At 39.3% G+C, this 26,006-nt stretch overlaps 1 long non-coding RNA gene across 3 annotated transcripts in view; it reads right to left on the bottom strand.

Annotated features, from left to right (window-relative positions):
• Positions 1 to 1,561: 1,561 nt before the first annotated feature.
• Positions 1,562 to 26,006, bottom strand: part of LOC148147069 (uncharacterized) — a 62,155-nt gene continuing 37,710 nt past the window's right edge. Inside the window, exons 5-7 of one of the 3 annotated variants that reach the window (XR_015760235.1) lie at positions 12,663 to 12,703; positions 11,465 to 11,582; positions 1,562 to 6,714 (exon numbers count right to left, since the gene is read on the bottom strand). This is a non-coding gene — a long non-coding RNA (uncharacterized LOC148147069). Of the gene's footprint in view, positions 6,715 to 11,464; positions 11,583 to 12,633; positions 12,704 to 26,006 lie in introns of all 3 variants that reach the window. The other 2 variants (XR_015760236.1, XR_015760238.1) reach the window with 2 other exon arrangements.

Genomic DNA, 26,006 nt, shown 5'->3' with positions numbered 1-26,006 from the left:
TATTTTACAAATGAAGAAAGCGACTTGTTTTACACGTTTGAAATACTGCAGAATGACAATGTATGTGTTCGAAATGTTTGAACAAAAAAAAACTGATCACTAACGATCACTTAGTCTTTTCACCCTTTAAGACGACAACATTCCCAAATATTTTCCACGAATTTAGAACCAGCAGAACTAGTTAATTTATTTTCTTGAGAACTCGAAGAGAATAAACAGCAGATACAGTGAATTAGTGATTCAATGCGAGCATTCGACTGAAGACAACATTCCTTCTTTCCAAAAATATACAACTTACAAAAATCCAAAATTTATTGTTATTTTTGAATGAAACAATAAAGAGATGTTAATTCTTTATCATTTGACTTTGTTGCATGAAAAATCCTTAAGTCTTATTGTGATTACAAACACGATAAATCTTAGCATTGAAGTGAAATATAATTAAATGAATTCAACTATGTTTCCACAGGCAAAATAAAAATTGATATTAACAATGATTGTGACATTGTGCACTGCAAAATGTTTACTGTAGTTCACGTACTGTGCCGTAATTCCACATTTGCACAATGTACTGGATTGAATGAATATTAAAAATTATTAGATAACAACAACAATTAAATCGTCAAAGTCTATCAATGTATTAAGTAATAACGAGAAACCTCATTTTGCTATGGGACTGAGCGATGAATGGAAATGAACTGGAATTAATTCAGTGAAAAGTAATTACAGTTCCCTGTATTTCGAGGCTGAGATTAAGGCTGATCATTCTAATGAGCAAACATCAGATATTTGCAATAATGTTGGATGGGAAGTCATTGGTTCTGTTGTGGGATAGGTGACCTGCAAAATAAATGCATTTTCACACTGTAGTATTAGTACTAAGAAACAATGGATTAAATTTAAATGTGAATCATACTATATTTGTTCAAAAGGCTTTCTTAAAAATTGTGCCATTATTGTAATGACAATGTCTTGATAATTAGTGTTGGACATGAACAATTAAAATGATTCAATATTTCAAAAGCACTTTGCTATGATGTTGATTGAATATTTATTAAGATCAGTAAACTGAGGAATAGTACTTAGTTTTATGGATTGAAGAAAAAAATGAGCCATGCAGTGATTATTGAACAAAATTCTTCTTTTTTAACACAAAAATATACATTATACAAGAATTGTGAATTTCTATCCACTGAACTCCTTGTAGAGATGTGTTACATTGATTTATATGATTAATCTTATGATGAATGTTTAAACATTTGTGTCAGAATTTGGAAGAGAATTAGTAGATCATGAAATTAAACAGGAAATTGAACAAACAATGTAGTCAACAATATGTGGTATATGAAGCAATTTTAATAATTTTGTCATTATTGTACAAAGATGAATAACGTCGGAATAGAGACGGCAAAAAACAATTAACGTGATCAAAGCTGTCCTTTTCTTAAAATGAAATGAAAGCAATAATCATTTTGTAGCACATATGATTTGAAAAAGCAGTCCTTTAATATGAAACATACAGTGGCAACTAACCTTTTTACAAAAATGTATGAATTACACAAATTTGAAATGAAATGTTTGTTGAATTTGCAACAAAAATGGTTATAATTTGAATTGTCTGCTGTACACAACAAAAAGCTTAAAAATTGTTAGAATGACAAATTTTTTGTTCCCAATGTTCTTGTATTACAGTCAATGTCCATGATAAAGTAGAATTATTGGTTTAAACAATATAAATCATCGTTGACGACTGAACTGAAATATAAGATATCAATTGCACTTACTGCAGGGAATAGTAGACAAATGCTGTTGTTATTAGTCTCAGGAACAATAAGGTATTTACTCAGTAATCAGGTGTTGATAAGGACCTTTGTGTCGCTTTATGTGCACTGTTTTGTGTTAACATTGATTTCAATAAAATTGAGGTAGTTACATGAATTAGGAACAGACTGATATTTGGGTGTGAAGGATCTTATTTAAGATTAGACATTTTTAAATATTTACTAGAATTGCTGAGCAAAACACACTTAAGACATCATGCAATAAATGAGGTAAGTGAGAAATATGCAAAGTCAATTTTCAAATGAACACACCCTGATATTTTCACAGCATTTCAATCTTACATTCAACATAAATAGGTGAGTGGAAAACTAAACATTTCACACAATTCACACAGATCAATAACTAAAAATTGATAAATAATAGCAAGTGGCATTTGTTTATTTTACTGACGAAGAACAATATTATTTTCTAATATTTGTAGCACTGGAGCATCAAGTTCTATGTGTTGTCCGAACTAAGCTCTTCAGAACAAAACAAAATCAATGAATATAATTACTTTGTATATTTCATCTTTATGACTGCAACATTCTCAAATATTTTCCAAGGAATATTGATTGAGTGGAATTAGATACATTCTGTTATTAGTGACCTGAAGAAAGTAAATAACAAATACTGTGATTATTGGAATTAACAACAGATGGAAGCATATCGAATATAGAATTGAAAGGCAATTCAATTGTTTCTTAGATATTTTCGAATCAGAATTCTGTACAAGGTGGGAATTGAAACTGTGCCTACTGGTCTGGTAGCAGAGACAGTAACAGAGCTGCACAAGATTCCTTCATAATGTTCCCAACCATAATGGGCAGGGCGACAATCACATGCTTGTTACAAATTCTAAGCTAAAGTGTTGTGTAATTACTGTAATTGATAATTGTTTCTAAAATCCTGATAGATAAATTGACTTAATATTTTGAATGCACTTTGCTCTGATGTCGATTGTACATTCATTAATACTAATAAACTGAAAATTAACATGTAAAACGTGGCTTTAATAATTAAAAAATACTTAGCAACAATTGATTTTTGTTTGTAGAGTCATGTCTATTTTATTAATGTAATTTTTACCATGATAAATGTTTAGACATTTATGTCAGAATTAGGAAGAAAATTTGGCCAGGAAAGTGAGTATTATTGTGAAGGAAAGGTAGAGTTAATGGCATTTGATACCAGAAGTCATTTTGTACCAAATGACTGATAATTGTGTGATTATTGTTCATTGTAAACTAATGTTGGAAGAAAAAGAAGCTATCTCAACATTTCAAAAGCAGTTTTTTTTCTTCTTATGAAATTAAATAAATATTGTTTTGGAGGTCATAGAATTTGAAAAATAAAAACAGCCATTTTATGTGAGATTTGAGCTGAAGAATCGTTCTTTTCTCCCCAGTGTAGTGTTTCCAATAAATTTAAATTTAGTGTTAGTTGAACTAAAGAACAAATGGATGTACCTACATTGTTTTCTAGCACACATAAAAAGTAAAGTAATTTTAACATGGAAATTATATTGCTCTGAAAGTAATAATTTCACGCAAAGTAAGTGTTTGTATTGAATTGAAGTGTCATCATAGCTGCAGGAGTGTATTCCACTGAATGAAGACTCAGAAGGCAGGCAGAACTCTGGGAAGTGGAAAATGTTTACCTATGCTGCAACCAGTTAACATAGAACATAGAATATTACAGTGCAGTACAGGCCCTTCGGCCCTCGATGTTGCGCCGACCTGTCATACCAATCTGAAGCCCATCCAACCTACACTATTCAATGTACGTCCATATGCTTGTCCAATGACAACTTAAATGTACTTAAAGTTGGCGAATCTACTACCGTTGCAGGCAAAGCATTCCATAGGAGAAAGTGAGGACTGCAGATGCTGGAGATCAGAGCTGAAAATGTGTTGCTGGAAAAGCGCAGGAGGTCAGGCAGCATCGAAGGAGCAGGAGAATCGATGTTTCGGGCATAAGCCCTTCTTCAGGAATGAGGAAAGTGTGTCCAGCAGGCTAAGATAAAAGGTAGAGAGGAGGGACTTGGGGGAGTGGCGTTGGAAATGCGGTAGGTGGAAGGAGGTCAAGCTGAGGGTGATAGGCTGGAGTGGGGTGGGGGTGGAGAGGTCGGGAAGAAGATTGCAGGTTAGGAAGGCGGTGCTGAGTTCGAGGGATTTGACTGAGACAAGGTTGGGGGAGGGGAAATGAGGAAACTGGAGAAATCTGAGTTCATCCCTTGTGGTTGGAGGGTTCCTAGGCGGAAGATGAGGCGCTCTTCCTCCAAACGTCGTGTTGCTATGGTCTGGCGATGGAGGAGTCCAAGGACCTGCATATCCTTTGTGGAGTGGGAGGGCGAGTTGAAGTGTTGAGCCACAGGGTGGTTGGGTTGGTTGATCCGGGTGTCCCAGAGTGTTCTCTGAAACGTTCCGCAAGTAGGCAGCCTGTCTCCCCAATATAGAGGAGGCCATATCGGGTGCAGCGGATGCAATAAATGATGTGTGTGGAGGTCAGGTGAATTTGGGGCAGATATGGAAGGATCCCTTGGGGCCTTGGAGGGAAGTAAGGGGGGAGGTGTGGGCGCAAGTTTTGCATTTCTTGCGGTTGCAGGGGAAGGTGCCGGGAGTGGAGGTTGGGTTGGTGGGGGGTGTGGACCTGACGAGGGAGTCACGGAGGGAGTGGTCTTTTCGGAACGCTGATAGGGGAGGGGAGGAAAATATATCCCTGGTGGTGGGGTCCGTTTGGAGGTGGCGAAAAAGCATTCCATACCCTTACTACTCTCTGAGTAAAGAAACTACCTCTGACATCTGTCCTATATCTATCTCCCCTCAATTTAAAGCTATGCCCCCTTGTGCTCCCCATCACCATACTTGGAAAAATGCTCTCCCTGTCCACCCTATCTCACCCTCTGATTATCTTATATGTCCCTATTAAGTCACCTCTGAACCTTCTTCTCTCCAACGAAAACAGCCTCAAGTCCCTCAGCCTATCCTCGTAAGAGCTTCCCTCCATACCAGACAAAACCCTACTAAATCTCCTCTGCACGCTTTCTAAAGCTTCCACATCCTTCTTATAGTGCGGTGACCAGAACTGTACACAATACTCCAAGTGCGTCCGCACCAGAGTTTTGTACAGCTGCAGCATAACCTCATGGTTCCGGAACTCAATCACTCTATTAATAAAAACTAAAACTCTTCTTAATAACCCTGTCAAACTAGGTGGCAAATTTCAAGGATCTGTGTACCTGGACACTGAGATCTCTCTGCTCATCTACACTACCAAGAATCTTACCATTAGCCCAGTACTTGGCATTACAGTTACTCGGACCAAAGTGAATCACCTCACACTTGTCCACATTAAACTCCATTTGCCACCTCTCAGCCCAGCTCTGCAGCTTATCTATGTCTCTCTGTAACCTACAACATCCTTCGTCATTATCCACAAATCCACCGACCTCGGTGTCATATGCAAATTTACTAACCCACCCTTTATCCCCTCATCCAGGTCATTTATACAAATGACGAACAGCAGTGGACCCAACACGGACCCTTGCGGTACACCACTGGTAACTGGACTCCTGGATGAACATTTCCCATTAACCACCACCCTCTGTCTTCTTTCAGCAAGCCAATTATTGATCCAAACTGCTGTATCTCCCACAATCCCATTCCTCTGCATTTTGTACAATAGCCTACTGCGGGGGACCTTTTTGAATGCCTTGCAGGGATCATCCCCCAAGGCCAATCTCTGAATGAAATCCATGACACACTGTAACATGTACAGTAAAAAGCAATAATTTTACACACTTGCTATATTACAATGGCCACATGCAATGTGGTTACAGTCCTTCCCTCCTTATACAGACACCCGATCCTGTAGAACACCTAATCTCAGATGGACATTGTTATGGATAGCCCCAGTTTGCTATTGTTTCATGATGTTTAAAAGGTCCTAAAATCTCCCGGCATTGGTATCTCACAATGTATCTTATTTCTTCAGTTTACAACGTTAATTATTACACTCCTTCCAGCCTCGCACTCTGCCTTGTCCACGATTCTCAAGAATCTGCAATTTGAAGTTTTTTTAATGTTCTGAGCAACTTTAAAATAGTAACTGTTTCTGACAAATGAAACCTGTCTATTGCCCTGATAGCTGCTGTGAAAGTTAACTGGGCTGTATCCTGCAGCTAGTGTTTATTCATTCACTGGGACATTTATTCTTTCATTAATGAAGGTCAGGGTTGGTCGTTTTTTTCTGTATCTGGCATGTTCTTATTTCTGTCTGGAATATAACTGTCTGAACTGGCATACTTATGGACTTGGAGTAGGATTTCACAAAATATTATTTTCTTTCATCAAGATTGGAACAGACTGTTAGTTTATCTCTCCTCCACCATCTTGTGTTTTAATTCTAAGGCAGGTTGCGTCTTTTTGTTTGTCGGACATTTCATATGAGCCAACATAGGCCATTCTATTCCAGATGGGGCAGGGCACCCCTACAACAGCAAATCAACCAGGATTTCAGTATTAAAATAAAAATCTGCATTCGCCACCGTTAGGGAACAGTACTGTGCAATATGCCTACGACACAGAGACTTAATTCAACACTTAAAGCCAAATATACTGGATTTCATCAATGATTAAATATTAGATATAAGGAAAAATTAGTCTTAAAACAGGTCACTGCAAACTTAAAATAATTAGAAACTTCATATTGCTATCTGTAACATGTAGAAATGAACATTAATTATTGGAGTCTAAAACAATTAGACATATCTTCATTTGTAAGGCCGAATATTAATCCAATGATTTCTGCGAACATTCAAATGAGAAGGCATCAGATATTTCCTGTGAGTGTTGGATGAGGAATCATTGCTTGGTTCATGGTTGTGTTGACCTGGAAAAAAAGATCAATTTTCCTTTGAAAAATTGGCACAAAGAAACAATGTTTTAAATTGAAATGTGAATCTCAAGATATTTGTTACTAAACCTAAACATAATTATAGTGTGATGTTGGTCTAACAATGAATTGGTAACTTATTTTAGAACGCTGACACATTAAATGATTCAATATTTCCAAATGAGTTTGTTCTGATATTGATTACACAGAAATTAGTATCAATGAACTGAGAACTAGAATGCTGGCATGATGGTTTGGAAAATACATTCGATATGCAGTGATTATTGATCAGAACTGTTTTGTCATTCAACATCTCAGATACTCCTGCAATCTGTACTTGCTGTCTCAGCTTTTCTTCTGTAGAAATATAATATATAATCCATTCAATTTTCCATGTCATCAATATTCAGACATTTGTGTCAGCATTACAAAGAAAATAAATCGATAAGGAACATGGTTATTATAGTGAAATACAGTCAACAGCATTTATAGAGGAAATTTTTCAATAGTGTCTCTGAGTAACACGTGAAAAGGTTTAATGGGGATCTGTTCACAGTGTACTGAGCCACAATTACATTTTCTTCACATGATGACTGGAGGGAACTTATCAGAAAACTCGCCTATATTTAGGAATTCCTTCATCTCGATACATGTTACTATCAGCATCCTTAGTCACAAATAATGAAGTGTGATTATTGGCATGGGAACATGTGGTGTGTAAATTATAAGAAGGTATCTTTGGGATGATGTGATAGCGTGATGTCTGCTGTGTTTACTTATCCTGAGAACAATATGATACTGACAAAAGGTATTTCACTGAACAATTATTAGGTGGCCTTGAAGACCATCTGATGGCTTTATGTGCAGTGATTACTTTGATTTCAAGACCTTTGATATATTTTCCATGATTTGGAAAATGATTAGATTACTTACAGTGTGGAAACAGGCCCTTCGGCCCAACAAGTCCACACGGACCTACTGAAGCGCAACCCACCCAGACCCATTCCCTGACATTTACCCCTTCACCTAACACTATGGGCAATTTAGCATGGCCAATTCACCTAACCTGCACATTTGTGAATTTTGGGAGGAAACCGGAGCACCCGGAGGAAACCCACGTAGACACGGGAGAATGTGCAAGCTCCAAACAGTCAGTCACTTGAGGCGGGCCCTGAACCCGGGTCTCTGGCCCTGTGAGGCACCAGTGCTAACCACTGTGTCACCGTGCCGCCCAATGATTAATAGTTTTGTGACAAATGTCTACATGTGGTCATTAGCTGGATTCAAAACATTCAATGTGTTGGTGCAAAAACCCGTCATTGTTGACATTTCCAAGCGAGGTATATAATGCTCAGGAATTGGCTAGAAGTCAAGGTGTAAGAAAATTTGGGTCATCCTGGAACTGATTGATTCTCGCTGCTGTTTGACTTAGTTTGATTAATTTTGTGTTTGTCCCAATTTATCTGGCTGTAGGTGAATTTAGAACATACAATTTCTGTCCAAGGGTCACTTCACATCACTGGAGAGTGAAAATATACTTCACATACCGTGATAACAATGAATTGATAATTAAATTTTGTGTTTTAACAGATAAAATGATTTATATTTTCCAGTAGTTGTTAGATATTGATTAGATATTTATTAAAATAGATAAACTGAGAATTGTAATCCTGTTGCAGGATTGTTGAATTGTTAAAAGGTACATACGTGGAGTGTTTTTGGAATGATTTGGTGGTGCCAGTGTTGGATTGAGCTGTACAAAGTTTAAAAAATCAAGCACCACCAGGTTATGAACCAACAGGTTTATTTTGAAGAACTAGCTTTCAGAGCGCTGCTCCTTCATCAGTTGGTTGAAGGAGCAGCACTCCGAAAGCTAGCGCTTCCAAATAAACCTGTAGGACAATAACCTAGGTGTTGTCTGATTTTTAACTTTGTTTTTTGGAAGGAATTGTTTTTTTCATTCAAATATACAGGCTATTCAAGAATTCTATCTAGCCTTCCATGGTTTTCTTTTAGAGACCACACATTTATAGATTAGATTAGATTAGATTACTTATAGTGTGGAAACAGGCCCTTTGGCCCAACAAGTCCACACTGACCCTCCGAAAAGCGACCCACCAAGACTCATTTCACTACATTTACCCCTTCACCTAAAACTACGGGCAATTTAGTATGTTCAATTCACCTAACCTGTACATTTTTCGGATTGCGGGAGGAAACCGGAGCACCCGGAAGAAACCCACACAGACACGGGGGAGAATGTGCAAATTTTACACAGACAGTTGCCTGAGGTGGAAATTGAACCAGGGCCCCTGGCGCTGTGAGACAGCAGTGCCACCACGCCGCCCACAATTCATATAATTTTCACTGTAATCAGTATTTCAAATTTGCATCAGATTTAAGATGAAAATAAGGACCAATTAACGAGTACTTCCATGAATGGAAAACACAGTAAATTGAATTTACAGAAGCAAATTCAAGTTTGATCCGAATAAGCAAATAAATACTTTGAATGGAAATGATCCGAAAATGTTTACATCTACATTTGAACTAAGTCAATTGACTCTTTTTTTGAAATAATTAGACTGAAAACCTGTTTGAAAACATGAACAAATCAGGACTATCGACAAGTCTTGCTGTTAGTGTTCTTGGCCAATGGTAATAAAGAATAAATACTACTTTGAGTAACAAGTATCATGTGTAATTGCTGGGCTGAAAAGTAAGAGGATAGCTCTTGTATTTATTGGCAAGAATTATAACCAAATGTTTACTGTGGTTACTGCACTCAGTAACAATAAGATCAAGATCAATGGCTGTTAGCATCATTGGCTACTCGTAATGAAAAATAAACACTGCTGTGAGCAATACGTATCTTGGATAATTACAGAACAGAAATTTCAGAAGACACTCATTGTATTTACTGGAGGGAATGATAATCAGATGCTTACTGTGGTGATTGATCTTAGGAACAATAAGACAGTTACTCAGATTATTCCACTGAACAGTAATTAAATGATCATGAGACCATTGTCTGGCTTTATGAATAGTGTTTTGTGTGAGCATTGATTTCAATAACATTGTGATAGTATACAAGTCTGCAGGTTAGGTGAGTTGGCCATGCTAAATTGCCCATAGTGTTCATGGATGTGTAGGTTAGGTGCATTAGTCAGGGGAAATGTCGAGTAATAGAACAAGGGAATGTGTCTGAGTGGGTTACTCTTCGAAGGGTCGGTGTGGACTTGTTGAGCCAAGTAGCCTGTTTGAACACTGTAGGGATTCTATGATTCTTTGGTTTCGGAATAGATTGATAAGCGAGTGCTAATGATACTATTCAAAGTCAACAAAATCTTTATGTTTAGTAGAATTGCTTAGCAAAATGCATTGAAGCCATCATACACAAAGTGAGACAAGTGGAAGTAGTAAGATATTTTGATTAAATAAAATGAATGTCATTATTTAGATATTTTAAATTTGAAAAACTACAGTGTCCTCAAATCTAAAATTTAGAGACAATGTAATGTGATATATACATTTATTAATGACCTGAAGATAATAAATTGCAGATTCTGTGATTATTGGAATGAACAACAGACAGAGCAAATCCAAGATTGGATTGAAAAGCAATTCAAACTTTGCTTAGATATTTTCTAATCACCATTCTAAGCTGCTTTTGCGCATCTCTGTTGAAGATGGGAACTCAACCCACACTTCCCGGTCTCGTGGGAGACACTCTACTGGAGCTCCACAGGTTCCTTTCATTAGTTTCCCACCAAGGAAGGGTGGAATTATAATTAATTGTGATGACTCAAATGAACACTAACCAGTGTTCACTCTGATAATTGGGCTTGGAATTAATTCGACTGTTTCTATGCAGTGGACTGAGAATGAAATGGTAATTCACAATAATGATGGTACTAAGTATATAGGCTCTTACGTAAAAATTAATATCGTGACAATTGAAGGAAAAATAAATAGACATATCATGCGCTTATTGTAAATTCATGAAAAATACAACTGCTGAATATGTTTAAAACAATTTTTCTGAGAATGAAAAGATAATTAGAATGCTTAGCAGCAGATGGAATCACCAAAAAAAAGTTATTCACTGTGACTATTCAGCTCCCCTTCCTTACACAAATGTACGACTTCCAACAATTCAAAATGTACTCTGATTGATAAAGGGAAGAACAAACACATGTAAGTTTTTTTCTCGTGTTTACAAAAAAAGTCACAAATTTGAATTTTTTAGCTTTAACATATTTAACCCTTGCTGAAATCAGCAATACAATAAACCTTCACGTGGAAGAAAAATATAATCAAATCAAATCAAAATATACATCGATATTCACAATAATTGGGAGATTGAACACTGCAATATCTTTCCATCAGCTGATGCACTGAGCCATAATTCCACTTTTATATCCCTTACTGGATTGATCAGTTATTAGATATTAGCAATAACTAAATTATTAATATGCTGTCAGTGAACTGAATATTAAAGAGAAATCTCACATTGCTGTTTGAACATACAATGTGCCGAAATTAACATTAATTATTGGAGAAATGTCATTAGATATCTATCAATCGATGAGGCTATGGTTACTTTGATTGTTGAAACGAGTGGCATTCAGATATTTCCAATGAACATTGGATAGAAAATCAATCTTTTTGGCATAGACGTGAAAAAAATTTTTATTAGAGTATTGGCAATAAGAAATATAGGATTAAATTATGATATGCATCTCACCTTACGAAATATTTTCAAGTTTTCTAAAAGGTTTCTAGTCCAATCATCAGATTAAAAGGGGTAATTTTGGTTCAGCAGATCAGTAACTGCAAACATTTTCAACACATCTCCATCAAATCTGAAAATTCAGAAAAAAATACCAAAGCATTACCTGTGTAAATGTCAAACTATATCTTTAGATTAGAGTCAAGTTAATTCTCTACTTATTTTATTCCTATCTTTGACACCAGTGACTAAATATTGATTAGATTAAATGTCATATGTTAGACATAAGTTTTTTCTCAAAGATCTGTGCAACACAGGAATGGGCCCTTTGGCCCATAACTTTGTGCTGAACATAATGCAAAATAAACTCACCCCTTCTGTCTACCCTTGGTCCAAATCCTTCCAAATTATCTAAATGAACATTTAAAAAGCCCTAATGTATCTGCCTCTACCATCAACCCTGGAAGTTCTTCCAGACACCTACCACTCACTTTGTAAAAAAACAAATTGCTCCTCACATGCCCCTTGAACTGTCTCCCCTAACCTTAAATGCATGTCACATACTTTTGACATTTCAACTCTGGGAAAAACATTCTGACTGTCAACCCTATTTATGTATCTCCTGATTGTACAGACTTACATCAATTCTTCCTCCATCCTCCACCACTCCACAAAAAAGCAAACTGAGTTTTTCTCACGTCTCCAAATCCAGGCAGCATCCTGGTAAACGCCCTCTGTACCCTTTCCAAAGCCTCCATACCCATCCTATAATGTGGCGAACAAAAGTGAATACAATACTTTAAGTATGCCTTAACCAAAGTCTTATAAAGTTGCAACATGCCATCCTGACTCTTGTAACCAGTTCCCTGACCAATAAAGGCAAGTATGTCATTTGCCTTCCTTCCCACCCTATCTACTTGCATGGTCACTTTCAGGGAGCCATGGTCTTGAATGCCAAGATTCCTGTGAACAACAAAGTTGTTCAGGGTCCTGCCATTACCTACTTTTCCTTAATATTTGAGCTCCCAAAGTGAAACACCTCACAGTTGTAGGGATTAAGCTTTACCTTTGATTTCTCTGCCCATATCTGCAATTTATCGTTTTCCTGCTGCATTCTTTGACAACCCTCTACATTATCCACAACGGCACTGAACTTTGTATCATCTGCAAACTTATTAACTCACCAAATTAGATTTTAATCCATGTCACTTACATATATTTGTCCCACAAACAGAAGGGTTCCAGTGCAGATCCCTGTGGGAAAAAGACAGAAAATGAGGAAAATGCAGAATTCTTGAATAATTGAGGTTTCTTTCAATGACAAAACTATTCTGATGAATAATCTCTGAAGGTGTGATTTTTGTTTTGAAATTAACCCAATACTTTAATTCTCAGTTGACTGATCTTAATGAATATCCAGTAAAAAAACTGCTTTGAAAATATTGAATCATTTTAAGTGTTGAGTTCTAACATTAATTATTCTTTAATTGTATTTCAATTATCACACCATCATGAGAGTTGAATCTATTATTTCTTAGTGCCAGTATCATGATGAAATATTTACACTCGTTTCAGGTCAACACACCTGCAATCAAGCAAAGTTTTCTCACCCAACACTCATAGTAACTATCTTATTCTCTTTCATTTGAATTCTCATATTAATCAAAGGATTATTAATCAGTCTTATCAATTAAGAGATGGCTAACTAGTTTTCACATCAATATTTCAGTTCTTTCAAACATATTGCACAATTACATTGCAATAAGGGTTTTTCATCATTCTTAAATTTGTTATCAGCTATTTTTGTTTCTGATTTCCAGTATCCACAGTTTTTTACGTTCTTGTATTGATTGTATTTCATTTCAATACTAACATTTCTATATTTCTGATTATTACGATAAGAGCTAAGTATTTTTCATGTTAAACATTATATCAATTTCACGTGTTTCTTGTGTACACAAACCAGAATTAACAAATGTTTGCTCTATTCTTTTACAATAAATCTTGAATTCTTCGAAATCATAATTTTGTGAAAATGAGGAAAATTATCTTTCGCTTAATAGTCACATTGAATGACTAATGCTTTATTTCCAACTCATGTGCATTACAAAGCAGTTTAATTTTGAATACATAAATAATTGCTTCAGACATATTTAATTACTTGATTATCATGAGATTTATATTTATTTAAGCTCATTGTCGCTTCGTTCGAACATTTGTAGAAATTACTAATTCCTTTTATCGGTCCATTCCACACTGGAATTGTCTAATCCTAGTCTGCTTATCACAATAAATATCTGAGCAGTTTTCCATGTGAGTAACCACAGTAAGTATGTGATTATAGTCTTGCCCTTCTTGCATAGGAACATTATGTAGGGCTCTGGTAATGTCTGTGCTGAAAGACCAGGAGGTATGGGTTCAATTCCAACCTTCAACAGAGATGTGTCAAAGCACCTCAGAGTTGATTAGAAAATATCTAAGTGTCTCCTGAATTGTTTTTCAATCCAACATTTTCTCAACTTGTATCTGTTGTTCATTGTAATGTTCACAATATCTTGAATTTATTTGCTTCCGGTCACTGACTAAACTACGAATGTTATTATGCTGCTTCTAAATACCTCTCAACTTTTAATAACTTTGCAGTCATAAAGATTCTGCAGTGTAAATTATATTTAAGGTAAAGGGGAAAGATTTAAAAGGGATCTGAGAGGCAACTGTTTTCACAAAGTGTGTTTGGCTCATATGGAATGAGCTGTGAGAGGAAAGGTGGTGGATGGTACAATTATAACATCTAAAAGACTTTTGGACAGTTAAATGGATAGAAAACATCCAGAGGGAACAAACACAGGAAAATGGGGCTAGTTTAGTTGAGGGAATATGGCCGGGCTGCCTGAATGGCCTGTTTCCGTGCTGTATCAAGCTAGCATTGTACAATTCAAACTTGACTGTGATTGGTAAAGGAGAGAACAAATGGGTGTTCATTCTATTTTGTGTCCATTAAAAAGTGACATGAATTTTAAATAATTTTGTCACAAGAAATAGTCCACTCTTATTGTGATCAGAAATACAATGAATGTGAGCATTGAAGTGAAATATAATTAAATCAATTCAATTGTGTTGATATGGTTAAAATAAAAAATGATATTCACAATGATTGTGAGTTTGTACACTGCCATATCTTCACATTACTTCATGTACTGAGCCATTATTACACATTTCTACCCCCCACTGAACTGAACAATAATTAGATGTTAGCAACACTTAGATTTTGAAAATCTATCAGTGCACATTGAAGAAGGAGAAATTTATGTAATTTTATCCTGATCGATGATCAAACATTTGTGTCTGAATCAGGAAGAACGTAAGGAGATAACCAAAGTGAATATCAGAGTGACTACAAGATACAGTCCATGGCATTTGATAGAAAAAGGAATTTGCATAATTTCATGGTTATTGAACGTTAATAATTAATTACCTCCGCAGGTACTGAAGCAGTCCAAGTCCAAATACAACAAGATCTGGACAATATCCAGGTATGGGATGACAAGGGGCAAGTAACATACATCCCACACAAATGCAGGCAATGACCATCATGTATAAGAAATAATGTAACCACCATCCCTTGACATTCGATGGTGTTGTCATCACTGAACACCCACCATCAACATCCTAGGAATAATCATTGATCAGAAACTGAATTGGTCTCAGCACATAAACACAATGGCTACAAGAGTAATTCAACTGCTGTCTCCTGAAAGCCTTTCCAACAGCTACCAGACACAGAAGTCAGGAGTGTGATGGAATACTCCCCACTTGCCTGGATAGTGCAGCCCTAACAACACTCAAGAAACTTGATAACATCCGGAACAAAGCAGCCCGCTTGATTGGCACAGCATCCGCAGGTATCCATCCCCCACCATCACTGATGCTCCGTAGAAGCAGTGTATACTATCTACAAGATGCACTGCAGGAATTCACTAACCAGCACCTTTCAAACCCATGGCCACTTCCATCTAGAAGGACAAGGGCAGCAGCTAGATGGAAAGACAACTATTTTCAAGTTCCCCTATAAGGTACTAATCACCCTGAATTGGAAATATGTAGCTGTTCCTTCACTGTCGCTGGGTCAAAATCCTGGAAATCCCCACCCCAAAGGTATATACCCACAGCAGGCAGATTGCAGCGGCTCAAGAAGACAGCTCACCACCAATTTCTCAAGGGCAACTAGGGATGGGCAATAAATGCTGGGCCCAGCCAGTGACACCAACATCACATCAAATAAATATTTTAAAAATGTCTACAAGATCAAAACAGCTCCACACTGTCCTAGCTGCAATCTCTGCCCCTGATTGAAAAAGATAAAAGTATCTGACCATGCTCAACTTTCTCATCAAAACCGAATACAGTATTAACCCCAGCCCTCTCTTATATGAACCAGCAGCATTTTCACAACCAACAGTAGATCCTCTTAAAATATTTTGTCAGTAAATTTTAATTAACTGGTTACTACAATTACAATGCAATCTCTACAAACAGACCAAATACCTTTTATGCAACAACAAATTTTCTAACAACCTTTCTCGATCTCTGTCATTCTTTTTAGTTAGATGAGGTAGGGAGGGATGGAAACACGACTGTGATGTAAGATATATGTAATACAGTGAGACAGGAAAGCTAGTATGGCTCATGTTCACTCTTAGACCCCACACAGTGAAGCAACACATTCACTGCATAATAAACACAACACAACATTTCAACCCCACTCACACCCGGCATGACAGAAATAAAATGTGGATGTGTTGGACAGGATAGGTTTGTTACAGCTAGAGTTTGGAAGAGTGAGGGCTGACATGACTGAAGTATCTAACATCCTGAATGGTTGGATAAGGTGGATGTGGAAAGGATGTTTCCTCCTGTGGGTCATTCCTGAACTAGAGGGAACTGCTTTAAAATTGGGTTCACCCTTTCAGGACAGTGAGGATGATATTTGTTTCCTATCAGAGGGCTGTGCAACTTTGGAACTCTCTGCCCCAGAAGGTGGGCTCACTGAGTATTTTTAAGACACAAGTTGATAGATTCTTGTTAAGGGACATTGGGGGGAGATGGAATACAAATCACTAAGGATCAGGCCTGGTCTTATTGAATGGTTGGCAGGCTCGAGGGGCCGAATGGTCACCTTCTGCTTCTCTCTCACATAATCCAAGGAATGAGATCTTTGTTTAAAATTAATTTACTGGGATGTAGGTGCCACTGGCTGTGGGCAGCATTTATTATCCAGAAGGGAGATAAGAGTCAACCACATTGCTGTGGGTCAGGAGTCACATGTAGACCAGACCAGGTAAGGGTGGCAGCTTCATTCCGTAAAGGACATCAGTGATCCAGCTGGGTTTTTCCTGACAATCGAGAATAATTACATCAATAGACTCATAATTCTAGATGATTATTAAATTTATGTTCCACGTCTGCCGTGGGGGGATTCGAATCAGAGACCCCAGAATATTCGCTGGGTCTCTGCATTAACAGTTCAGCAATGATACCACAAGGCTGTTACCGAGCTACAAAGGGCGGAAACCAAAACCTTGATCAAACAGGTAGAATTAAGGAGTGCTGAAGGGAATGGGCGAAAAGAATTACCTCGTTTAGGTTCAAGGCAACTGAAACTAAAGCCACCAACAGGGAGGAGATTAAAACAAGAAACTCACATGCAGCTGGAATTGGATAAGTGCAGATACCTCAGGGAGGTGAGGAACTACGCAGGGAGGACAGGGTGAAGTCACGGGTAGATTTAAAAGCAGTGAACCAAATTTTGAAAATATCTTTCTGAACATAATGTAGATCAGGTTAAAACTGTGGTAGGTGTCTGACACAACTTGCTGCAAGGACACAGACAGCAGAATCTGAGGTGATCATGAGGTAATGGAGGTAGAATGTGGGAGACGAGCTGGGACTATATTGGAATAGTCATGGTGAGAGGGAACAAATGCTGGATGGAGGGTTTCAGCAGCTGATGGACTGATGCTGAGGTGAGCAATTGGTAACTGAGCAAGTGGCCACCATCTATTAGGACAGAGAAACTGATCCATCAGCCTGAAACTGACTGACCACGTGGCTGTCAGTGACTCCAACACAAGTGAATGGAAACATTGCTCAGAGCCTGTTTCTGTAACATTCAACACAACCAGGAAATAAAAAATGAATAATGAGCTGAAAACAAAGCCACTGCACTGTTAGAGTCAAAACCATTCAATGTTCAGTTACTGAACATTATTGATTCACAGAATATTCTAACCTGCAGAATCACAGTAAAAGGGGAAAGTAAACAACATTCTTGGCAAAGACATAATGAACCAACTGCTTGTATAAAAACAGCTCAGCACAAAGGTGCTGAATCCTCCACAAACTGACAAACACAGGTACCATCAGATTTATAGATAGAGATTGGAATTCGTTAGAAAAACCCTTCCCTGCTAATGGTGTGTGGTACAAACCATTCTCTGTCACTGAAAAGAGTCTCTGTTTCCCCTCAGAAAAGCAGGTGTGTCGCTCACTTACAGACTGACTTACAGACAAAGGAAACCTGATCAGGGACTCGCAGGTTAATTAAGCTATTAGTGACAGTCCATTGCACACAACAAGAGCTTAGACCACAACAAATTCCAGTGAAACCAACAATGCAATGAAAAAGGTGAATTAGTCTTTATAATCATGCAGCCTCTCTCAATCAAATAATCGCAGTCAACTTCCAAACATTTTAAAACTATTAATATCAATGTATACATATTTATTTCCTCCGTTCCTCGGCTAATTTCCCTACTTTCCTCCAAAAATATATCTAATTATTCTCTTCAAAGTATATTTTAAATGGTCAATTCATAATCACAGTTCATTTCCAATTATACTTAGAGCAAAACAACTTGCAAACTAAAATAGTGTTCAAGTCAATAATGACACTGGAAACTTTGTTATGTAGTTCAACCATATTTCCAAATATTGTTTTGGTTCATTATTGCAGTGAAGCTAAAATTAAAGTCTATTTATTTTCTCTGATATCCTTCCATTACTTTATTCCCTAATAACAATGCCTATGGTGTAATGGGTGACAAGCATTAAAATAAAATCGAATTTTCAATGCAAGAACTGGTACAAATGATCACATATTATTCAGTTCATTCATTGTCGTTGATGTTAAGAGTTATTTTCACTGTATGATTATGTTAAATTCACTTAAATAATCACAGTACAATTCTCACTTCTATAGATATGTTAAGTGAATGTCAAGTTATAAATATTTCAAGTAAAACCAAATTCACATTTTGCTCTGTTTTATTCCTGGAATGATGGAATGTGTTACATTATTATGGGAAACAGGAACAAGTGAAGGTGGTGGCTCTCAGACGTGAGGCCTGAAAGCCAAAGGGCCAGGTGGTAGTTACAGTGGGGGAGGTACCTTGTGCCCCGCTCTCCTCAGAAGGCAGTGAGGATGGTGACACTGGCTGGAACGGGTTAGATGTTGAAGCGCCCACGTATGGACAGAGGGACAACAATGGGTGGGATGAGCCACCGCCCTGTAAGGCCCAGAAGGCCGTGTCTATGGCACCGCTGGGCATCAAAGCTCAACTTGGACAGACAGAAGGTGGCAACAAAGGGAACTGACAGAAACTAAACCTGAACCGTTTACCCGCTGAACGACAGATGTTGGTGAATGAACATCCAGCCTGATAGAGAAGTGGTATTAATGGGCCTTATTGAGACAATATGGATGAATTAATTGAGGTACACAGTCTCACCAAAGATGGTGTCAGCCAAGATCTCTCAGGCCACGATGTCCTGAAGTGTACAGCAGAACCTGTCTCTGCAATGAGAGGGTGGAGGTGTGAGCCGGTTACCCCCAGTGCACAGCCGATCAGTGGCTCCAGGCATTTACAGATATTACAGGGACACACTGGGGAGGGGACAGGCTGAATGGGCTAAAATAACCTTGGTGACTCAGGGACCCATGGGTAATATCAAGAATCATACAGAGAGGAAGCCTGAGGTGTGTAAGGACCACGGGGGATTACCAAACCCCAGCCTGTGATGATGAAATAGGTTTGATGTATTTAAAAGATGACATGGGACCCTATTTAACTGTAATTATAAACATGGGACTCCCAGTGGGAGATAATTCTAACCAAATGCTGAATTGGTCATGGGAGCTGAGGCAAACGCAGAAACACAGAGGAATAACTGCAGTACAGGGAGGGTAATCAGACCCACAATGTTACAAGGGAAGCAGGAAAGGGCACATAGCCAAGGGACGTAGGCAGAGAGAGGGAGATAGATGTTCACATTGTGTGTGGCTTGTGTTCACGTAGGCACATGCATATCCCATGAATATTCATTGATACTCTGTTTGGGAACCAGCAGAACATAATATTACCTCAGGAGCATTTATATCAGTTACCAATATGAATTTGCCCCTCACCCCTCAATCACTAAAATAAAAGCCGTTGGAGAGGGAATCGAGGAAGCTAGATGAAATAAACCTCTCCCGACGCAGATCACGGATATGGCAAAATATATTCAGATACGGGAGTGTGAAACTGAGGAAGGGACCATTCTGGGAGTTGCCAGTTTAGAACATGAACTGTAGAGACACGAACTGTAACATGGGAACAACTTGACCAGGCCCGGGACAGGAAGAAAAGGAGAGGCGACATCTCCAGGGTAGTTACCTTGCAGGGAGACTGGAACAGTCAGGGAATCTGGGCAGTTATAGCTTGGACCCAAATAGCAGTGTGAGTAACTCAAACAGGAATGTGGGTTATTATCTGTAGATCCTGTAAAGATCAAGGGCCCTCTCACTCCCCACACAAACCGGATCCCATTAAAGCTGGGGCAGAGGAGGCAGTAATTGTGACAGTAACAGATTGAGAGAAGCAGGGAATAGTCAGACCGACAGTATCCCAGACTAATTCACTGAATCCAGACGGCTCATCCCACCTCACTATTGATTATACCTCCCTCAGTAAATCTGCCATTAAAGAGTATCCTACAGTTGTGAACCACACCACTGTATTTAATGGATTGAAATCGCAACAGGATATAGTCTCAGCCCTTGATATTGTGAATGCGTTCTGGTCCATAATGGCAGAATAAGCTGGTGTTTACTGTCGAAGGAAAACAGTACACCTGGATCTAGTTACCTCAGGGATCCCGTAATATTCCATTATATCCCACCGATGTATGGCTGATGGAGTTAGTCTATTTAATCTTACCAACACCTCATTACCTCAGTTGGTGAGAAAGAACATATCCAAATATTAAACATAGTATTGTCAGTTCAGGCAGGCCGGGCTTAAAATTAACCCACAGAGAGTGCAACTGGGAAGGTAGGTAGAGACGTACCTGGGACATCATATTAGGGAGATCAAATCAGGAAGGCAGAGGGGATAATCCCAGTGGAACGAAAGACCATGATTTTAAAACTATTCACCTGCATATCGCGAAGGGGTAAGGCAAACTTTAGATTGTTTAATTATTGGAGGAATTTTGTGAAAAATTATCCAGAATTGGCAGAACCATCACAAGCCCTGACAGAAACACTGACATTAGCCAGGGGTCAGGGAGTCAGCATATACACAGACAGTCAGCATGCCTTTGGTATTGTTCATGACCATGTGTTGGTCGGGCTCGGTGAGGTACATCACCTTGTCTGGGGGCCACACAGAGCATGAAGAACCGGTCAGAAAGTTAGTGGAAGCAGCTAACTTTCCCAGTGAAGCAGCAATAATGAAGATTAGAGCTCACAGGAAAGTAGAATCCTCACACCAGCAGGGCAGTGAATATGTGGGTAAGGCGGGCGAAATACTGACTGAAACAGTGCAGACATTTGAGGAGATGGCAGTGGCAGTAGCTGCAGAAGTGAGAGAGGAAGGTTTAAAGATATTCCCAGAAACAGTCCCACAACAGGAGAAAGAGGAATGGGAAAAGGGTGGGGCAGTAATAGGACACGACAGAGTCTGGATTATCCAGCAGTGCCATCAGACTGTAAAAGACAAACATTATTAAAAACATATCATGGGTCAGCCCATATTGGGCAGGATACAATGCAATCTCAGATGCTCCACTACAGGGAGAGGCCTGGAACAGGGAGAGATATAGCAGCTTTTTGTTGAAGGGGTGTAGTCATGTACACACTATATGAGCCAGGGAAAACAATCAGGGTAAAATGGAGGCAGCAGCAGGGACGCAGGGGCCCATGGGAACAATTGCAGATGGATTTTACACCCACCCTCAACCCAATCCCAGGGAAGGAGATCCTGCTGGGTCTTAATAAACATGTTTACTCAGTGGGTGGAAGCATTCCCCTACAGATTCTGACCAAGGGACACATGTTACAGGGAACATAGTTAAACAGCTCTGTGGCCTGTTTGATACTGAACAGAAATCCCATCACCCATACCACGGCCAGAGCTCAGGTACAGCAGAAGGAATGAAGCAGACACTGAAAGCTAGTCTGACTAAGCCCTTGACAGAGGCAGGCAGGGATGGGTTAGAGTACTCTGTAATGAAACTGACGTCAAACCCAGCAAAGGGAACGGGGCAGTCCCCCTTTGAATTAGTGATCGGACGGACTATGCAGATACCACAGGGTGTGGTATTGGGAGTGCCCGAGATGTGCAATGGCAAGGATAGGGTTAAACAATTCTTGAAAGAACTGGCAAAGCAACTGCATGAGCTGAGAGGGGAAGTTGCAGAGGGACAGAGAATCAGAAACTGGGAAAGGGAGCACAGAAATATCCGAGCTGACATTCCAAACCCAGGAGATCGGGTCGGGGGAAAATATTACCGGAACGCATGAAGGAAACCCAGCTGTACTTGGCTGGGGAAGCCACAGAGTTCTCGAGATGGAACTCTCCCATCATGCTTAAGTAAGGAGCGTTGAATAAAGGTCAGGTGTGCTGCTAAACACAGGCTCCTCTTTGATACTTCTCCCAGCAACAGTTGTGCAGAGGCATGTTGCTGGCTGGAGGTCTGTGGCCAGTGCCTCTGTTCCACAAGGGTCAGAGCTGGGACATCTGTTGTTTGCAACATATATTAGTATAAACAACTTAATTAGCAAGTTTGTAGATGGTACAATTGATGAAGCTGTGAACAGTGAAGAATGTTGTCAAAGGACGCAGCAAGAAAGATCAGTTAGAAGGTTATACGGAGAAATTACAGATAGATCTGATTTGGACAAATGTGTGGTGATGCATTTTGGGAGGCACATTGCATGAGGAATGTATACACAAAACGGAAGGGCCCTGAGCAGCATTGGTTGCAGAGGGATCTTCAGGTGCAAGTTCACAGCTCCCTGAATGTGGTGAAGGAGCTGGATGGCAGGCTTGCCTTCTTCTGTCAGGGGACTGAATATAAAACTGTCATTAGGTCACTTTTGTGGTATTGTGAGCCATTTTGATCACCGCATAAGGGGGATGTGGAGGCTTTGGAGAGGTTGGAAACAGGTTTACCAGGATGTTGCCTGGATTGGGAGAGGTTGGAAAGACTTGGATTGTTGTCACTGGAAAGTCAGTGGCTGTGGAGTGATCCGAGAGGCACAGACAGAGTGAATAATCTGAATCTTTTGCCAAGGTGGAAACGACAAATTCTAGAGGCCATAGAGTTAAGGGGAGAGGGGGCACCTTTAAAGGAAATGAAAACCAAAACAACTGCAGATGCTGTAAACCAGAAACAAAAACATTTTCAGGAAAAGTTCAGCAGGTCTAGCAGCATCTGTGAAGATAAATCAGCGATAACGTATCTGAGGAAGGGTGACCAGACCCTAATTATTAACTGATCTTTCTTCACAGATGCTGCATGACCTGCTGAACATTTCCAACAACACCTGAACAAGTTTAAAGAGAGTTGTGTCAGGCAAGTTTCTTATGCAGAAGGTGGTCAGTGACTAGAATGTACTTGCCTGAGAGATGGTAAAAGCTGAAACAATCACAATGTTTAAGAGGCATTTGGGCTGACACATAAGCGGGCATGGGTTGGCAGGGATATGGATCATATACAGGCAGATGGAATTAGTTTGGAATGGCATCATGATCCACACAGACATGGTGGGCCGATTATTCCGGTACTGTACTGTTCTGTTTTCCAGGGGGGGGGGGGAGGAGAATGTGTGGAGGGAGAGATAATATTTTGAGTGGAATATGTCTCTTCTTTAGAACACACAGTAAGTTGACAATTTTGAGAGAAGCAATGTAGAAAGGGAATATATGTTTGAATGGCACAGACACAGGGAGTAGGACAGCAGGAATGGGGGACAATGTGTACAAATCATTAAAGGAGAGAGAACATAAAGTGTTTTGAGTAAACGTAAAGGATACTGGCTTCATTAATAGAGCGAATGATAACAAACTCATGGAAAAGATGCTGACCATTGACAAAGCTCTAGTTATGTCACAGTCAATCATTGCATCTAATTTTGGTCACCAGATTCCTGGTCAGGGTGAGAAAGTTAAAATACCACAGAGGGACCTGTTCCTTACTTTGCTTTCTTTCAGGATGCATTGGCGACTCAAGGGTTAAACATTCTCCTGCCAAAAGTCTTACTACTGTTGTACTCTTACAACACAGACAGAACACCTCAGTAGGGGGAGGCGGACTGTACCTTCGAAATAGAACGTATTGCAGGAAAAAATGTGGACTCCCCCGTAATCCCAGACAGAGGAATCTGCCTTTTCCAGACAAGACTGAGAGCCCTGGGCACAACCCTGTTAAACTGCCTCCCGCTCCCATTGTCTTACTTCCCCTCCATATTAGCATATGTAAGTGAATCCCCCATTTACTGAAGAAAGAACCCTTCTGCCTTAATCTCGTCCCATCAAGACATAATCATGAACAATACGATAATCAGTTTCTGTAATCCATCACACGTTATCACAGAACATCGCCATTCATCAAGCTTTGTAAAGTCATAATTACCTACTTTAAACTATCTGTTGACAATCGCCCATGTGGCTGATATGCCTTTGTCTAATTCCTATTAAATATACTGTCTCTGTGGGTAAGGCAGAGGTTCGTGAAGAAGAGTCTCTGCAAGTAGACACTCGGCTACTTTAGAGACACTTTGAAGCTCTCGCCGGCTGTCCGATAATAAAGCTACTGCTGTTGTGCAGAAAACTTGTCTCGTCTGGATTTGTGGAACAGAATAGGCATCAACAAGGAAGGATATGAGTGATCTTCAGGGTGTGGCGTACAGACTTACTGGAATAGTTCACTGATGAAGAAAATGCAGTCACTGAATTGATTTGAAGAAATTGCGATTTTCTTTGAAGTAAACAAGTTGAATATATTTTTGATAAAGCTGTATAAGATTATAACACCTAGATATAGCAGACAAAAATACCTGTATTCGATAGGTGATGGCACAAGAATTAAGACCAGATGTGAGGTTTTCAGAAAGTGGGAGATGAGTAAGTGTCTCTGCTGTATTGGCTGGAAATATTGCAGAGCATGCTGCCTATTACGGTGGTGCAAGCAGAGAAGATGAATGATTGATAAAAACAATTATATCAGGTCTGAGGGAAATAAAATCTCAGAGTTTGGGGGACGGATGGGGAATGTGAATGTTGGATTCTGCTACAGAGAGCCAGCTTGGATTTGATGGGCCTCTTTCTGTGCTATAATGCATTTTATTTGGACCTACTTAACTTGATCTGGTCACCGATTAAATTGTCATTGAGGTAAATCTGCTCAGTGTTCCTACTCAAACCAGTACAGGCTGTCCCTCCACAGCAGGAGATAATATTTACTGCTTTATACTGGGTTCTGGGAGGAGGGAGGGGGAGCGGTTGGTGGGGTGGTGCTAACGGTGTGTATAACAGTCTGCCAGCATTTATCTGAAATGAAAACACTGGTGCAGCCACACTAGGGACAGACTCTGGAAATGTGGGGAATGCCAGAAGGGAATTATTTACCAATTCCCACCTGGAAACGAGCCAAACCAGACAGTCTGGGGAGAAGCTGTTCACCTGCTCTGTGTGTGTGTGTGTGTTGGACGAGGGAGATCCAGTAGATGTAGTGTACCTGGACTTTCAGAAAGCTTTTGATAAAGTCCCACACAGGAGGTTAGTGAGTAAAATTAGGGCGCATGGTATTGGGGGCAAAGTATTGGATTGGATTTAAAATTGGTTGGCTAATAGGAAACAAAGGGTAGTGATAAACGGCTCCATTTCGGAATGGCAGGCAGTGACCAGCGGGGTACTGCAGAGATCCGTGCTGGGACCGCAGCTTTTTACAATATATGTTAATGGTATAGAAGATGGTATCAGCAATAACATTAGCAAATTTGCTGATGATACAAAGCTGGGTGGCAGGGTGAAATGTGATGAGGATGTTAGGAGATTACAGGGTGACCTGGACAAGATAAGTGAGTTGGCAGATGCATGGCAGATGCAGTTTAATGTGGATAAATGTATGGTTATCCACTTTGGTGGCAAGAACAAGAAGGCAGACTACTACCTCAATTGAATCAATTTATGTAAAGGGGCAGTACAGAGAGATCTGGGTGTTCTTGTACACC

Source organism: Chiloscyllium plagiosum, unplaced genomic scaffold, assembly GCF_037043375.1.
Source record: "Chiloscyllium plagiosum isolate Xiang-an unplaced genomic scaffold, Cpla_swu_hap1 HiC_scaffold_18, whole genome shotgun sequence".
In the NCBI taxonomy this organism is placed as follows: Eukaryota; Metazoa; Chordata; class Chondrichthyes; order Orectolobiformes; family Hemiscylliidae; genus Chiloscyllium; species Chiloscyllium plagiosum.
The sequence above is the reverse complement of the archived record's forward strand: the minus strand, read 5'-3'. Positions and strand labels throughout refer to the sequence as shown.